The sequence below is a fragment of the Protopterus annectens genome, chromosome 4.part0 (genome assembly GCF_019279795.1).
Source record: "Protopterus annectens isolate FY-2018-M chromosome 4.part0, PAN1.0, whole genome shotgun sequence".
Taxonomy (NCBI): Eukaryota; Metazoa; Chordata; order Ceratodontiformes; family Protopteridae; genus Protopterus; species Protopterus annectens.
Window position 1 is genome coordinate 924,061,410 of NC_056733.1, and position 17,291 is coordinate 924,078,700.

The following is a 17,291-nucleotide window of genomic DNA, read 5'->3' on the forward strand; positions in this document are numbered from 1 at the left end:
CTCCTTGTCATAATCTGACCAGTTCATAACCACGACTGCCCCACCTTTATCTGCTGAAATAATAACCAAATCCTTGTTTTGTTGTAATTAGACAATAGCCTGTTTTTCACTAGATGACAAATTATTGGGTTTATAACGAATATCAGAACTGTCAAAATGTAGATCTTTGAGAATCATATTCTGAAACAAATGAACAATGGGGTGCATTGGAGGAAGTTATTTAGATTTATGATAAATGAATTTATTATAATCATAAGATGCATCACCATCTCCAAATTGTAATTTCAAATTAAGAATTCTACAAAATGACAAGACATCCTGGATCAATTGGTCCTCAGAAATAACAAACCCAGGGATAAAAGTTAAACCTTTATTCAAGATAGCCACTTGTGATGGAGACAAGACACAATCAGACAGATTTAGAACATTTGAATTTACATTGCTTATTTCTGTATTACCATCTCTAACAAACTCTGAATGTTCTCGATTCTTTTTGTGTTTCCTGCCTCCACGTTTGTATTTCCCCCTAAAGGGACAAAACCATGGGCTCTTTTGGGGTTGGGTGAATCCGATGCTGGCTGTATGTCACTATCTGTATGTGATGAAGGATCATCAGTAGATGATCCATTTGTTATGGATTTATTACGTAATATGGATCTGGGTCTCTTTCTTCTTGGTGTTTTAACCGGATTAGGGTTAAACCGAACATGTTTGGAAGGAAAACTAAAAGGGTTAGCTCCCTGATAATCATTTAAATCACGCTTGAATTTTTTAATTTTCCTTAATTTTAACTGTTCTTCAAGTTTGGTGAGATCACTGGCCACCTTATTAAGATATTTCTGAAAGAATATTTCACCCTCAAATTTCTGTACATCATTGCACAAGTCTGTTACAGTGTTAATTTCAGAATCAATAATTCTGTCATGATATTTGTCCAAAGCTTCAACAAATGACATGGAAGCATGCTGTTGTATATTAGACCATTGGCTATTGAGCTCCTCATCTGGATATCCCATATGTGGTTGAATTCGAATTCTAAGACCCCTTGGTGTGATTCCTTTTGCAATATAAGCTTTGAAAAGTTTGGAATGCCAAACACTAGATCTTAACAATTTTAAATGCTTAAAAAGATTATCAAAGGCCAAACTACATGATGGCTCAGATCCCAAGGGGTCATTAGAAGAGTTGTTGATAGAACCTGTTCAAAGACCAAATGCACTCAAATCTGCCCTATCAGCAGAAAGCCCTGAAACCAAATTAAAAAGGTCCATCTTTGTATTAACAGAAATGACAATAATGGCTTCTCATAAAATGGCCACGTCAATATAAAGGGAACAATAATAGCTCTGAAGGACAGGCCAATATTACCTGTCTAATATTGCTACGTTCCCAAAGACAAATATAGCCAAATGCCAATGGTCAAAAACAATATATGCTTGTTGACATATAAAATAGAAAAAAACAAATGTATGATAACACTGTAAAAAAGACCTGGGCAATATTACAGAAAATATATTGATATATATATAAATATGTTAGTTGCAAATGATTTCACCAAAAGTAATAGTAAAAATTCAATTAGATCATACTCAGAAAATCAAGGGGCCAAACCTGACCACTCCCTAAGAATTGTAAAGCTATAAACTTCACAATTATATAGATAAATTTAAAAAAATGATAAATACTGCCATTCACTAGATGGAATGTAATCATAAAAATAAAATATGACCCATATGTTGGTAAATAGAAACATACATCAAAAACAATGTTATATGGAGAAACACTTATCTAACCCAAATGTGAAATACGAGGGGGGCTGTTGAAAATGCTAGATTCAGGTGTAACCTGTTCTAAATAGACTTATACTAAAGAAAAGGACATCAATTGTGAGAAACATTTGGCATCCCCAGTTAACATGCATTGATCAAGCTAACAGTATTATTACACAAAATAATATAAAATGAACCAATCAAATGATTGAAATACATAGCCTTAAACAAAAGCAATCAAAGCCAATACCTATATTTTGGGAATAAAAAAAGGGGGGGGGGCAACAGGGCCTCTATATAGGATATATACCCCAAAAGAAGAACTGTCTGACATATGAAAAATATATACATCAACCAAAATCTTGCTGTTGTAATAAAAAAACACAAGAAATGGCACGACCTTCAGTATGTTTTAAGAAAAAAGAGTGTTACTATACTCAAAAATCACTCAATACTGAAAAACTAAGGCCTGCAGTTCAAAATGGTCTAATAAGCCAAGAAAAGTCACAATGAGGCTAGACCAATACAGTATACATAAGATGCAAAAAAATTTTTTAACATGCTAAAAAACATATTATACTTATTGTCCAATAATTTCCTCACAAGTGTCCACAATAGTCCCTGTTGTTTCAAAACTTCACATAAAGCGATGTAATCCATAAATGTTTTTATTCATAAATTTGTCGATCCAAAAAAGAAAAACAGTTCAGCAGAGCAACAGTTGTGATCGCAACCGTTATGATCACAAATTACACTCCGTAATGTGACGTAAAAACAGAATAGTCCCCAAAAAATAGTAATCCTCCAAAATAGTTGCTTGGAATGCGTAACACACACAGTACTTAGTCCAGTAAATGAAAGAAAGCTGGTTTTGACCCAAAGGCCTCGTAACAATATCACAAGGTGGTGAAAAGATTGTATGAACAACCACCACTACTCACACGAAGCAAGTTGTCCATTAATCACAAAGCTGTAAACACTATTTGCCAGGCGCCTGGCCCATATGAAGTGTATTATAAGCCCCTATTTGGTAAAGTTGCTGATAACAAGTTAAACGCCCAAAAAACGAATCAAGCTATAGACGAAAAGCTTCGAAACATCTAACCCCTGCCATCTTCAGAGCTTGATGTAATATTAAAAAGTACACACTATAAACCATAACCCAATATGAAAAATGTTATATACACACATCGGGTTAAAAGTCCTGTGAATTATTCATGGAAAAACGCCAAATTCGCCTGAAATTACGTCGACATGAACGAAGACAAGTAAATACCTGTACAAAACCAAATCACACATCCAAACGAGTCTTGCAAGTCTTGCGTTGTAGTAAGGATACAAAAAATAATCCAGATGGCACTTGTAGACAAAAATGGAACCAAATAGAGATGAAAAAAAGAATAAGTACTGTGTGTGTTACGCATTCCAAGCAACTATTTTGGAGGATTATTATTTTTTGGGGGCTATTCTGTTTTTACATCACATTACGGAGTGTAATTTGCGATCATAACGGTTGCGATCACAACTGTTGCTCTGCTGAACTGTTTTTCTTTTTTGGATCGACAAATTTATGAATAAAAACGTTTATGGATTACATCAACGCTTTATGTGAAGTTTCGAAACAACAGGGACTATTGTGGACACTTGTGAGGAAATTATTGGACAATAAGTATAATATGTTTTTTAGCATGTTAAAAAAATTTTTTGCATCTTATGTATACTGTATTGGTCTAGCCTCATTGTGACTTTTCTTGGCTTATTAGACCATTTTGAACTGCAGGCCTTAGTTTTTTCAGTATTGAGTGATTTTTGAGTATAGTAACACTCTTTTTTCTTAAAACATACTGAAGGTCGTGCCATTTCTTGTGTTTTTTTATTACAACAGCAAGATTTTGGTTGATGTATATATTTTTCATATGTCAGACAATTCTTCTTTTGGGGTATATATCCTATATAGAGGCCCTGTTGCCCCCCCCCCCCTTTTTTTTATTCCCAAAATATAGGTATTGGCTTTGATTGCTTTTGTTTAAGGCTATGTATTTCAATCATTTGATTGGTTCATTTTATATTATTTTGTGTAATAATACTGTTAGCTTGATCAACGCATGTTAACTGGGGATGCCAAATGTTTCTCACAATTGATGTCCTTTTCTTTAGTATAAGTCTATTTAGAACAGGTTACACCTGAATCTAGCTTTTTCAATAGCCCCCCTCCTATTTCACATTTGGGTTAGACAAATGTTTCTCCAAATAACATTGTTTTCGATATATGTTTCTATTTACCAACATATGGGTCATATTTTATTTTTATGATTACATTCCATCTAGTGAATGGCAGTATTTATCATTTTTTAAATTTATCTATATAATTGTGAAGTTTATAGCTTTACAATTCTTAGGGAGTGGTCAGGTTTGGCCCCTTGATTTTCTGAGTATGATCTAATTGAATTTTTACTATTACTTTTGGTGAAATCATTTGCAACTAACATATTTATATATATATATATCAATATATTTTCTGTAATATTGCCCAGGTCTTTTTTACAGTGTTGTCATACATTTGTTTTTTTCTATTTTATATGTCAACAAGCATATATTGTTTTTGACCATTGGCATTTGGCTATATTTGTCTTTGGGAACGTAGCAATATTAGACAGGTAATATTGGCCTGTCCTTCAGAGCTATTATTGTTCCCTTTATATTGACGTGGCCATTTTATGAGAAGCCATTATTGTCATTTCTGTTAATACAAAGATGGACCTTTTTAATTTGGTTTCAGGGCTTTCTGCTGATAGGGCAGATTTGAGTGCATTTGGTCTTTGTACAGGTTCTATCAACAACTCTTCTAATGACCCCTTGGGATCTGAGCCATCATGTAGTTCGGCCTTTGATAATCTTTTTAAGCATTTAAAATTGTTAAGATCTAGTGTTTGGCATTCCAAACTTTTCAAAGCTTATATTGCAAAAGGAATCACACCAAGGGGTCTTAGAATTCGAATTCAACCACATGTGGGATATCCAGATGAGGAGCTCAATAGCCAATGGTCTAATATACAACAGCATGCTTCCATGTCATTTGTTGAAGCTTTGGACAAATATCATGACAGAATTATTGATTCTGAAATTAACACTGTAACAGACTTGTGCAATGACGTACAGAAATTTGAGGGTGAAATATTCTTTCAGAAATATCTTAATAAGGTGGCCAGTGATCTCACCAAACTTGAAGAACAGTTAAAATTAAGGAAAATTAAAAATTCAAGCGTGATTTAAATGATTATCAGGGAGCTAACCCTTTTAGTTTTCCTTCCAAACATGTTCGGTTTAACCCTAATCCGGTTAAAAAACCAAGAAGAAAGAGACCCAGATCCATATTACGTAATAAATCCATAACAAATGGATCATCTACTGATGATCCTTCATCACATACAGATAGTGACATACAGCCAGCATCGGATTCACCCAACCCCAAAAGAGCCCATGGTTTTGTCCCTTTAGGGGGAAATACAAACGTGGAGGCAGGAAACACAAAAAGAATCGAGAACATTCAGAGTTTGTTAGAGATGGTAATACAGAAATAAGCAATGTAAATTCAAATGTTCTAAATCTGTCTGATTGTGTCTTGTCTCCATCACAAGTGGCTATCTTGAATAAAGGTTTAACTTTTATCCCTGGGTTTGTTATTTCTGAGGACCAATTGGTCCAGGATGTCTTGTCATTTTGTAGAATTCTTAATTTGAAATTACAGTTTGGAGATGGTGATGCATCTCATGATTATAATAAATTCATTTATCATAAATCTAAATATCTTCCTCCGATGCACCCCATTGTTCATTTGTTTCAGAATATGATTCTCAAAGATCTACATTTTGACAGTTCTGATATTCGTTATAAACCCAATAATTTGTCATCTAGTGAAAAACAGGCTATTGTCGAATTACAACAAAACAAGGATTTGGTTATTATTTCAGCAGATAAAGGTGGGGCAGTCGTGGTTATGAACTGGTCAGATTATGACAAGGAGGCCAGGAGACAACTTTCTGACAAACGGTACTATGCTGAAATGTGTTTAAATCCCACGCATAGGTTTAAGAAACAGATTGATGAGTTTCTTATTAGTGCCAGAGATACTGGCCTCATAACCACTTCTACATTAGAACAACTTACTATTCAGGATCCTATTAATCAACACATTTATTTTCTTCCCAAGATTCATAAAGATCCTGTTCATCCCCCAGGTAGGCCCATTGTTTCTGGCCGAGGTTATCTCACAGAACCATTATCCTTGTTTTTGACTAAACACCTTAAGCCTTTGTTGTCATTTGTTCGCTCGTTGCAAGACACCGAATTCCTACACATCATATCTGATGCACAATTGGAACCTGGTTGGCTGATGTGTACACTTGATGTCAGTTCCCTGTATACGAATATTCCACATCAGGTTGGGCTTGAAGCGTTAACTCACTGGCTCAATATTGCCCATCTATATGAACAAGATTTTAATTCCTTTCTTGTTGGTCTCGCAAAGCATGTACTTACTAATAATGTTTTTTTCTATCAGGACATTTGTTTTTGGCAAACTAAAGGAACAGCTATGGGAGCATCATTTGCTCCTATTTATGCCGACCTGTTCATGGCCTATATTGAGGAACATATTATCTACAATAGTAGCCATAATATTTAACTTCCTGAAATTTATATTTGGAGGCGGTATTTGGATGATTGCTGGATGGTGTGGAGGGCTGATGTTGATTATTTAACTGAATTTGTCTCATATTTAAATGATAATATTTGGGGCTTACAGTTTACTGTCAATTATCACGCTGACACAATAACTTTTCTGGATGTGCTAATAACAAGACAACCAGATGATACTCTTAGTACACAGGTTTTCAGGAAATATCCTGAATACAACACAGTCCTTCACGCATCCAGCTTTCATCCTCCACATATTGCTAAAAACATACCTAAATCACAGTTTATAGCCTGAGGCGATATGTTCTCAGGAGGAGACTTTTCAAGAAGATAGGTGTGATTTAATCAATAGATTTCGTGTAAGGGATATTCTATGGGACATGTTTTATGGACCAGCAATTGGGCTAATACCTTATCCAGGCAGGAGCTGTTAACTTACAAACTTAGGGATCATTGGACCTCACAGCCAATCAGGTTCTTAACAACATATGCTAGGAATTCAGATGTACTCATGAATAGTGTACAAAGGAATTGGAATATTTTGTTAAGTCTACCAGAATTATCAGATGTATTACCTGACAAATGTTTATTCTCATTTCGCAAGGGCAGGAATTTAGCCTCATGTTTTAATCATTATAAACATACACATCATGCCAGTGCTGGACAATTTTCACAAACAACTATTACAGGGAACCTTTGGTGGGGTGTTTTCCCTGTGGTCATTGTAGTAACTGTTGTAAAATTGTCAAATCCAAGGAATTTTCTAGCAGGAATTGCTCAAAGGTCTATGATATTTCATTTTTTGCAAATTGTAGCAGCGAATGGCTCATTTATTTAGCAACATGTAATTGCAGCTCTTTCTATGTTGGTCAAACATCTCGTCCCTTAAGACTACGTATATCTGAACATATGAGCAGTATCAAAAATAAGAAAATAAATAATGCATTGTACAAACATACTTTAAAACATCACACTGCTAATTTCTCTTTTATGGTGATTGATGTGATTAAGGGTATTAAATTTAACAAAACAGGATGGCACTCAATGTTAGATACAATAGAAAAGAAATGGATTACCAGACTAGGTGCCCTTTTTTCACCTGGATTAAATGAATATTTTTAATTGAACCAATGGGATTTGTTGAAGCACTATTTAAGTTGAATTAATTGACTCTGTGTTTTTTGTCACTGAAGAAGGCTGTGCTTTTTTTGCCAGCCGAAACCGGTCTGTGAGCTTTTTTGATGTTTATTCAACATTAAATCTTTTTTATTGGATCCATTTTGGTTGCTGGCTTCATTTTGGTTCTGTGGATTAACTAGGAAAGGCATTACAGGGATGGAAAATGTCTTTGCCAGTATCTGAAAGCCTAGAGAGGATAAGTGCAGATCATCCCTGGCAAAGCAGCATAGTCTGTCAACATGTCCTCCTAGGCTGTCAAATGTTATACTCCCTTGGACTGACACCAGAAGCTAAGCCAATTGTTAAAATTAATATTTTTTTTTTTTTTGATAATGTGGCATCATCCTTGGAGAAGGTAGTATGCTGCTCAGTGCTAGGCATATACCTGCCTCAGACATATAATCAGTGAGCTCAATCATGTCACGCTTCATAGAGTCAAGGGTGGTATGTCTCAGGTAATTAACACCAACATGGACCATGACCGAGTCAAACTGGTACCTGTGGTTCAATGCAAAGACCTGAGTGCCTGTTTGGCTTGACAGATCCTTGCCCAAGAAAGGCAGCTAGCAATGACTCTGTCCTTACTCAGTCTGGTGGGGTGGGACATCCCTGTGCCTCACTATAGAATCGCCAGTGACAAGGAAGTTTAGGTTAGGTTACCTGAAAGTGCCTCAGCGTAACTAGTTTCATGTGTAGGGTCTTTACCCTGTGTAGTTGGCATGGTGCAGATGTCACTAACAACCTCTATAGGGATTAGTTTTGGTTGTATGGGAGTTTTGCCTACAAGCATTAGTGTATTTACACCTCTCACATACTTTCTGATTTATTAAGAATAAGTGGGTTGTCAGTGTACATGAGGTGGTAGTTGCAATGCATAAGAATATCCATCTCAACTAGACTAGCCACATAGAGAGTCAAGATGTGCGTATCCTGGGCTACTGATCTGCTAGGAAGGAGCGAGGGAAACTTAAATATTGGTTAGGTCAGTAAGACAAGGATCTTGATGAGCAATGCTCAGCTATATGAAAACTAGATCCTCTAGTAGTTTAAAAAAAAAAAAAAAAAAAAAAAACAGCTGTCTAGATAGTATGGGTATTTTAAGGAAAACTTGCACTGCAAGAGATTGGCATCTACAAAAAGTAAAAGAACCAAGATACTTGTAGAATAACAGACAAAATAAGCCTTCAGACAGCAATTGCCAGCTCAGAAGGGTATAGGCTATACTCTTCTGCCACAACAGTGTAGATCGCAAACTTTTATAATGTAAAATAACTGGTTTGGAGCCCAAGTGCTTAAAGCAGAACTAAGACGGATGTTCTTCGTGTTTCACTGTTGCAGTCATCACATTTGGGTTATCGTTCTTGCAGTAGCCCTCAGTCGGCCTGATTATCAAAGTCTTGGGTCCTGCATCGGTTGCTGTCTCATCTTCCATGACGTCAGGTAGTCAGGGGTATAAAACATGCAGCTGATGCCATTACACCAGTCTTTCTTGCCGTGCGGTGCCCGAAGCAGAAGCAGTTCACAAGTGCCGGTCGGCCAACACTCCGGAAATCAGTTTCAGAACTGAAGTCTTCAACTAAAGCTAAATACCCCGTTGGGGAAACTTTTTCTTGCTCTAAACCGATGTCAGTAAAAGTCAATAATTGCATTTCTTGTGGAAAGTAAATACCTCATAAAGATTTTCATTCATACTGTATTTCTTGCCTAGGCCCTGACCACGACGTACCTCGTTGTCGGTGTTGTGCCTTGTTTAAACCATGAACTGTTCGTCAGTACATTTTCGCTTCTAAATATTTTGGTACTCTGATTATTATCCGGATATATCTTCGGTAAACCACCCGACTACCGACATTCAGAAAAAAACGCAAAGATAAAGACAGACACAGGCCGCCTAGGTCCAAAGCTGCCGACGACGCTTCTCCTAAGCTAGTCGCCAGTTCGCCGGTACTCAGTGAGGTGCTGATACCCGCTACTTCAGATTTGCAGGCCTCTATTGAGACCCATTCGGAGTCTGGTATGCCGCGAGATGCTTCAACTGTGGAACCTGCGGATGTCTCTACCTTGGATGGGTCCCAAGCCGCTGTGCAGGCACAGGCTTCTGAGAGTGTATTCAGGCCTTTTGACTTGCATATTAAACTGATGCCATCTTCTTCTTCTTCTAGGCCTAAAACTTGAACCATGCCTAGAAAACTGATGCCCAGACCATATGGTCAGGCCTCTATGCCTAAAAATCAAATAAGAATGGCTGAAGACCTTATTACTTTAATCTGGGGAAGCCAACCTTCCCCCTCTAAGAGACCGAGGACTGAATTTGCTTATGATACTTCTGACCAGGTTTCTGAAATTTGTCTCCTCTGATGACCAGGATTATTTACCCTTATCTACCTATGAGGATTCTGATGCAGAGGACTCTATTCCCTCTGCTTCTCCCTCAGAGGATTTTTCTTTTGGTAAAACCTTGCATACTGTTAGGGAGCATTTTCACTGAGAAAGCCAGGATTACTCTGATACTAAAAAGTGGCTTAGAGATTTCTTCCTCCTGCCCCAACACAAGGCCTTTAGCTATCCCTCCTGTGCTGGACATTGTTGATGATGCCTTTTTGGAATCTAGCTTGGCCCCTGACTCTTTACCTCCTGCTCCCAGAAAACCTGATAGATATTATAGGGTTCCTGATTCTTACAAGTTCCTTTTTAAAAATCCTACTGCGGATCCTCAGACCATTTCACAGGGACCCAAGGGCATTAAGGCTACTACTGCCAAAAATCCTACCCCCTCTGATAGAGATTCCAGGGCCCTGGATAGATGGGGTAAGAAGGTATGCACCTCTGCAACCGTGGCCATCAGGGCCTTAAATTGCCAGTTTCATATGTTAGGTATCAGCAGCATATTATTGGATTGCTTAAACAGGAAATGATGTTGATTCCTGATTGTGCTGAAAATAAGGATTTACAGGAATTTAATGCATTCTGCTGAACAGGTTGGAAAACATACTTTGCAATTTGGTTTTGATTCACTAGAGGCATCTTGCAGGGCTGCTGTCACCGGGTCTGTACTTAGAAGGCATGCTTGGCTTAAGGAGCGATCTTTGCCAGATCATGTTAAAACTAAATTGCTGGATGCTGCCTTAAATCAAGACTGCCTGTTTGGCGACAAAGCAGACGTTCTTAAAAAGACAGAGGAAAAAGCTAAATCTGTGCAAACTGTTAAAGATTTCTTACAAGTGCAGCCTCCTAGATTTAGTAGGCATTGGAGGCCCTCAAACAATTGGTCCTTTCCTGTCTCTTCCAGGCCTTCTCAGTTCAAGCCCAGAACCAGCAGAACACCCAGGTTTCAGTCCCAGGGTAAGCACAGGGCTAAGCAGTGGGGGGCTCCCACTTCCAAATCAGGGAGTAGTAAGACTCCCCCCTATGGTAAGCTGTCTCAATGACTTAACTTTTAAAACTTCCAAGCACTTCTCAACTGACTGCTCCTTTAGGGGGAAAGATTGCTCTGCAAGCAAAAAACTGGGAACTCATTACCCAGGACAAATGGGTTTTAAACATAGTTTCCCAAGGATACAGATTTCACTTCCACATGTTACCAACCCCAAACGGTTGGCCAAATCTACCCCCAAATCGTTGGGCAGAGGCTCAAAAGCAAATACTATCTCTTTTAAGATTAAAAGCTATTCAGACTGTACCAGAAGAGGAAAAGGGACAAGGTTTCTAGTCGGGACTTTTCTTGGTACCCAGAAAAGACAGCTCATGGCGTCCTGTCCTGGACCTGTCTATCCTAAACACCTTTTTGGTGATTCCAAAATTCAGGATGCTAACTCTTCACCAGTTGCTTCCCATGATGGGCAAAGATGTCTGGTTGGCAACACTGGATTTAAAGGAAGCCTACCTGCACATCCCAATCAGGGAATCCTGCAGAAAATACCTACGTTTCAAAGCAGGCTGCATGCACTGTCAGTTCTCTGCACTGCCCTTTGGCTTATCTACTGCACCCAGGGTATTCACAAAGTGCCTAGCCCCAGTCATCGCATTTTGCAGGCAAAGAAATATTCAAATATACCCATACCCGGACGATTGTCTAATTCAGACAGAAAGCCAGGACATACTTCTGAGTCATCTGGCATTTGTACAAAAGATGTTAACTTGTCAGGGGTACACCATAAACGAAAAGAAATCACAGCTGGTGCCCTGTCAACAAATTATATTCCTGGGAGCAAGCTTGAACACAACTTGCCAGATGGTTTTCCTCACGCCAGAGAAACAAATTAATTTGACAACTTACTTCAAACTAGTGGCCATAAAAACCCTGCTATCTGCAAGGCAAATACTGCAAGCCTTGGGGTTCATGGCCTCCTGCATTCTACTAATTCCATATGCAAGACTGCGTATGAGGAAACTACAATGGTACCTAAAAAGCCTGTGGTGTCAACATTCTCAGGATCTAGAAGCAATGATTCCTGTCATACCTTGCCTACGGTTAGAATTCCTTTGGTGGGCAGAGGCCTGCTACCAAAACATGGGACTACCATTCATTCTACCCCCTGCCACCCAAACCCTAACAACAGACTTGGGGGCTCACCTGGCAGGGAAGTTCATTCAGGGCAAATGGAACCCAAGTCCAGTGCATCTGCATATCAATCAAAAAGAAATGTTAGCTGTACAGAATGCTCTGACAGCCTTCAAGGACCACATTCTTCCAGGACAATTAATGGTAAAGACTGATAACACCACTGTTATGTGGTACATAAACAAGCAGGGGGGGTACCCATTCTTACCCCCTCTGCAGACTAGCCATGGCTCTGTGGAATACAGCCTTGAGCTACCAAGTTTATCTACAGGCTCAATTCCTGCCAGGAAAACTAAATACACTGGCAGACGAACTAAGCAGAAATCTCATGGACCCACGCGAATGGAAACTGAAACCAAAGATTTTCAACATGTTGATCAACAAATGGGGGATCCCAGATATGGACCTGTTTGCCTTCCCCCAGAACTACCAATTGGACAAATTCTGCACAAGGACTCCCCACAAACAAGCTTGGAAAGTGGATGCTGTGTTTTTCAGCTGGAAAAATCTATCACTTTATGCCTTTCCTCCTCTGCCTCTCCAAAGTACTACTAAATATCAAACAGGACAAACCAAGGAGGATACTGATTGCACCAGATTGGCCACGCCAACACTGCTACCCCCTCTTGCGCAGTGTGTCACAGCTGGCCCCATGGCGCCTACCTCAGACCCCTACCCTGCTGTCTCAGCAGGAGAGCCAGTTTCTTCACCCCCAGCTTCAAACTCTGAACCTGGCAGCCTGGCTAATTACCTAATTTCTCAGTTACCATCCCTCAGTAAATAAGCGGTTGATGTCATTTTGGAGGTAAGGAGGACTAGTACTAGAAAATCTTATGCTGAAAAATGGAAAATATTCTGTGCCTGGAACCAATCTCAAGGGATGGCCACAGCAGCACCCAATTTACCTCAGATTCTTCAATACTTAACTGAGATGCTCCCCAAGGGCCTTTCCTTTTCCTCCATCAGAATTCACGCCTCAGCCATTTCAGCTCATTACAACACAGAATCCACCCCTCTTTTCTCACCCACTGCTGAAGCAGTTCCTCACAAGGGCCAAAAACTTAAAACCACCCAGGAGAGCCCCAACTCCAGCCTTGGACCTTAATTTTGTATTGGAAAAACTCACTCTTCCTACTTTTGAGCCAGCTGCAACTGCAGAGTTAAAATTCCTTTCTTGGAAAGCAGCTTTCCTTTTAGCAATCACTTCAGCAAGAAGGGTATCCGAATTACAGGCACTTATGGCAGTGGAGCCTTTCATCATCTTTCATTCGGACAGGGTGTCCCTCAGGACAAATCCCTCTTTCATGCCCAGGGTGGTTTCCAATGTGACTCTTAATCAGTCCATTCATTTGCCAACCTTCTTTTCTAATCCACAGAACAAAGGAGAACGGATATTGCATTCCTTAGATATGCACAGACAACTTAGATTCTACTTGGACAGGACTAAACCTCAAAGGAAATCTGAACAACTGCTGGTGGCATTTGCTGCAGGGGCAGAGGGGAAGGCTATTTCAAAGCAAACCATTTCTAAAATGGATAAGCCATTGCATTCATTTCTGCTATAAGCACCATGGAAAACCTATCCCCCAGGGGATCAGACCTCACTCCACCAGGGCTGCATCTACCTCTACAGCCTTGACGTCCCTACCAGGAACATCCTAGAAGCTGTTACCTGGAGTTCTGTACATACGTTCACCAAGTATTATCATTTGCCAATTTTCTCTAAATCCAGAGCTGCCTTTGCCACTGCAGTTTTGCAGGGCCTTATAGCTGGCCCTAATGCTGTCTAAGTTCCTCCTTCCAACCATACCTTTGGGAATCTACCCAAATGTGATGACTGCAACAGTGAAACACAAAGAACATAGTATAGTTGTGTACACTTACCATAAATGTAGATGTTCAAGTGTATTCACTGTTGCAGTCCAGGTTACCCTCTCTCCAGCCCCCTAACTTCTTTTGGCTATACCTCTACTTTCCTTTACTATGCTTAAAAGCCTTTTTGGTGTATTTGCTTTTTTGTTGGAGGTATATCTTTGTGCTTTTATATTTAATTGCTTCCCATTAGGGGGGCACCTGACATCTGGGGCAAGAAAAACTGATGTAATGGCATCGGCTGCATGTTTTATACTCCTGATAACCTGATGTCATGGAAGAAGGGACAGCAACCGATGCAGGACCTAAGACTTTGTTAATCAGGTCAACTGAGGGCTACCTGCAAGAAGATAACCCAAACGTAATGACTTTGTGTACACTTACCATAAATGTCGATGTTCGAGTGTATTCACTGTTGCAGTCCTGGTTTCCCACCCTCCAGCCCCCTTGTCTCTCTCTCTCTCCTCTCTGTCTGTTGCTCATCCCTTACAGGGCTCTTGGTATTTACTTTTTACTGGTAGTGTTTTTCCCCACCATAACTTAGCCCCCTGTTTGGGGGGCTCCTGACATTTGGGGCAAGAAAATCTGATGTAATGGCGTCGGCTGCCTGTTTTTATATACCCCTGACGTCAGTCCTGAAGTGACAGCAACCGACGCAGAAATAAGTCTCTGGTATTCGGGCCGACTGATGGCTACCTGCAGGCAGATAACCCAAGTGTGATGACTGTAACAGTGAGTACACTCGAACATCTACATTTTATGGTAAGTATACACAACTGTACTTCCTTCAGTCCTTTCTTGCCATCAGAGCCCAAAGCAGAATGCTTCTTAGGTCATTGGTCTGTTTGCACCAGAAAAAGAAGACATGTAAAGCAGATTACCCCATTGGGGAACTTTTCATGTGTTTTTTGACTAATGTCAGAGAAAGTTAATAACTTTCCACTTTGGCATGCAGATACCATAGCAGGACTTTTCCTTCTTTTGTGTAGCTAATTTGGCCTAGAACACAATGTACCTAACTGTCAATTCTGTGCTTGCTTTAACAGTAAGATGATGGTGTAGGACTAAGATTCTAGCTAAACACCTTAGTGAGCCATTAGTGCCATTGCTTACCATGTCCTCCATTGGTTGGGGTGAGGTAGATGTCCCTAGGTGTAAGAAGAAACGTCCGAAGCATAGTATGTCAGACAGCACTCCTTCACTTTCCACCAGTTTACCCAGGTTTACCATCATCAAAGAAGATGAGACACTTTTGCAATCCTTTCTCATGATTGAGGTTGTGGCACCTGTTCGGATTCCATTATGCTGCCGGGTACCTCTACTTCTGCACAAGCTTGAAGGATTAGTTGGGTCCAGAACCACCTTGCAGGTTCAGCTTCTGACAACCATTTTCCATCTGTCGATGAGGAGGGGAGAGTCCCCTTTTGTCAGGAGATTGCCTCAGTTCACCATTCTCGGGATGCAGCCATCTGTCCTTACTCTAGACGTAGCACTCATGTCACCCATAGGCCCAAGCCTAAGGCCTTGCATAAAAAGGCTGCATCTAGCTTGCCCAGCTGAGGCCTGCTACACCTAAACTCAGGCATATCAGCAGGACCAGATTAAGCTGACTGAGGATTTGATTACTATAGTCAGATCTAGATGCCTTAGCCTCCCTGGTTTTACTCTTAAGTCTTCTCCTGGTAAAAGAAAAATGGACCCCTCCCCCAGGATTTTTCAGATTCTTTTAATTCAGAGAATGACTATGAGGGATCCACCTCTGAGGAAGGTTTGTTTATTGCTTCCTGTGGGGATTCGCACTCTGAGAACCTAGCCTCCGCTTCACCCCCTGAGGACATAACTTTTGGTGAGACCCTGCACACCCTGAGGAAAATATACATTTGGGAAGTGCAGGATTACACTCAATCAAAGCAAGAGGGTAAGGGAATTCCTAAAACTTCCAGAGCATACACCTTTTACCATTCCTCCAGCCTTAGAGGTAGTGGACAATGTCTTGTTGGATTCTTCCTTGTATCCAGACTCCCTTCCACCTGCTCCTCTGAAGCCAGATGGATTTTACAGAGTTCTGGATTCCCATAGGCACCCTTTTAAGAACCCTGCAGCGGAGCTTGAAGTGGTGACTCAGGGTCCTAAAGGAGCCAAAGCTGGCACCTCTAAACCCCCCCTACCAATGGACAAAGAAAGTAGACCCTTGGACAGGTTTGGAAAGAAAGTTTACACCTCTGCTACCCTGGGTATGAGAGCCCTAAATTTCCACTTTCATATGGTCAAGTATCAGGAGTCCGTCTTGAACCAGATGAAGCAAAAATTGGTGAGGATTGAAAATAAGGTCCTCTCTAAGGAACTGCTAGGCATTATTTACTATTATTATTTGACAGTTGTTTACCGGAAAAGTCCGATTTGAGTATCTACCCATTTTCAGTGGAGGCCCAGGAGGAAAAGCTTCAGAGGCAATTAATATATTATGTTAGCTTATAACAGAGCAACAATGAACATTTTCACATACAAGAAAGAGTATACAGTAATGGCTAGCACATCATCTTGTCACAACATTATGCTGATGTTTTTATTATTGGTGTAATTTTTTATTACTGCATAGAGCTTTCCTTCCCGGGCCTCTGCTGAAAACAGACACAAGCTGTCCATTCGTTTTATCCCTGTAAACAAATGTTAAATAAATTAAATAAATAAGTCTTCACATATATTAGATGAAACCTACTTGCACGTTAATTACAGACATTAGGTATTACTAAGGAGACTGTATACATGAGACAAATGGTCTTTACAGTTATATGATTCGGGTATGATTTTGCTTGATAAATAATTTTTATTTATTATAACATACTTGTATGTATTATAATGTAGTTAGTATATATATCTTGAAGTACAGGGTTGAGAGAGGAGAGGAATTATAGGAGAGGGAATGTAGGAGATAGAAATGTATGTGTTTATTAGTAAAGTGTGGGGTATGGATAAGGTGGAAGCAAAAGGGAGAGAGAAAAGCTTGGGGACTTGTATAGTGATAATAGTAGTGTAAGGTACAGGTAAAAGAGGCAAGAAATTATAAATTGTATGAAATGTAGTAGCAAGATGGAGGGGTAATGCTGTTAGTTATTTAATTAACCTGGTTTAAAACATGAGCAGAGCCCTATTTTTAGCTAGCTTTTAAGAGACTGCATGAAGGATTTGAGGGATATGTCTGTTCTTATAGGTGC